The sequence below is a fragment of the Protopterus annectens genome, chromosome 4.part0 (assembly GCF_019279795.1).
Source record: "Protopterus annectens isolate FY-2018-M chromosome 4.part0, PAN1.0, whole genome shotgun sequence".
NCBI classification, from domain to species: domain Eukaryota; kingdom Metazoa; phylum Chordata; order Ceratodontiformes; family Protopteridae; genus Protopterus; species Protopterus annectens.
In genome coordinates, this window is record NC_056733.1 from 961,245,361 (window position 1) to 961,246,557 (window position 1,197).

The 1,197-nt window shown below is 60.7% G+C and overlaps 1 non-coding gene across 1 annotated transcript; it reads left to right on the plus strand.

Annotated features, from left to right (window-relative positions):
* Window positions 1-643: 643 nt before the first annotated feature.
* LOC122800524 lies at window positions 644-796 on the plus strand. The gene has a single exon (XR_006364570.1). It is a non-coding gene; the product is annotated as a 5.8S ribosomal RNA (ribosomal RNA).
* The last annotated feature ends 401 nt before the right edge of the window (window positions 797-1,197 follow it).

The following is a 1,197-nucleotide window of genomic DNA, read 5'->3' on the forward strand; positions in this document are numbered from 1 at the left end:
CTCCACTGCCCTGACCCTCTATTTCTCTCTCTGTGTCTCTCTCTGACTCCTATCTCTGCATGCGCCCTGGCAGAGGCTGGCAGGACCAAGCCCGTGGCTCTGGGGGAAAGGAGGGAGAGGGGAGAAAGTGCGAGGAGGGGTTGTCTTTGTCCCCCCTCACCTCCTTGTGGAGTGAGGGGGGGTCCCATCTGTGTGGCGGGAGGTGCAGGTGCTCCTCTGCTTCCCCGAGGGGATGGTGGCAGGGGGTGCACCTGGCTCAGCAGTGTGGTCCACCGCTTGTCCCAGAGGTGGCTGGCTCCCCAGGCAGTAGGGAGAGGGTGCTGTTCCCCCCAAGGGGGCAATGGACTCCCCTCTGGCCATGCAGGGCCACCCCCAGGGGTGGCATACTGGTGTCCTTTCCCCTCTATGTCAGTCATGGGTACCTGTGGAGTAATCCCTGCTCCGCGTGGGGCATTGGTTCAGAGACCTGGAAGGTCAGTAGTGCATCCATGCACTGGCTGCCATGGGACTTCCTGCCATCCCGCGGTGTGGGGACAGTAATTCTGGTCCAGATGCCTGCGACGACACTTGTGAAACATTGCATGCTCGTCTTGAGGTGTGATGCCTTGCTGGCAGCAGTGCCCCTGGCGAATGAGAACTGTATAACTCTGAGTTGTGGATCACTTGGCTCGTGCATTGATGAAGAATGCAGCTAGCTGTGAGAATAATTTGAATTGCAGGACACATTGATCATCGACACTTCAAACGCACTTTGCTGCCCTGGGTTACTCCCAGGGCTACACCTGTCTGAGAGTCGTCGTGCCTTCCATTGCACCCAGGGGTGTCCGGCCCCCATCGAGGGTGAGGCTGGGGAGTCGAGGGAGCCCGACATGGGCCCCCATCCCCCCAGGGAGAGACATGGATGGAAGAGAGTTGTCCTCTGCCTCCACAAGCTAGAAAGCCCATTCAAGGATGGGAGGGAGTAGGTGTGCATCCGGCCCACCCCTCAGAGGCTGTTGGTGGTACTGCCACCAGGCTGTCCTCCCAGGGTGAGGCCCGATGCCTACCCATGCTGGTTCTCATGTGCCGGGGCTGCGTCAGCCCACCTCCTCCACCACCCAGAGTCCGGCAGCATGGGGGAGTGGGTGTGAGAGTCAGGGGAGGACAGGTGTCTGTCCGGCCCTGAGTTCTGTGTCCACACCCCACCCACCCACGACC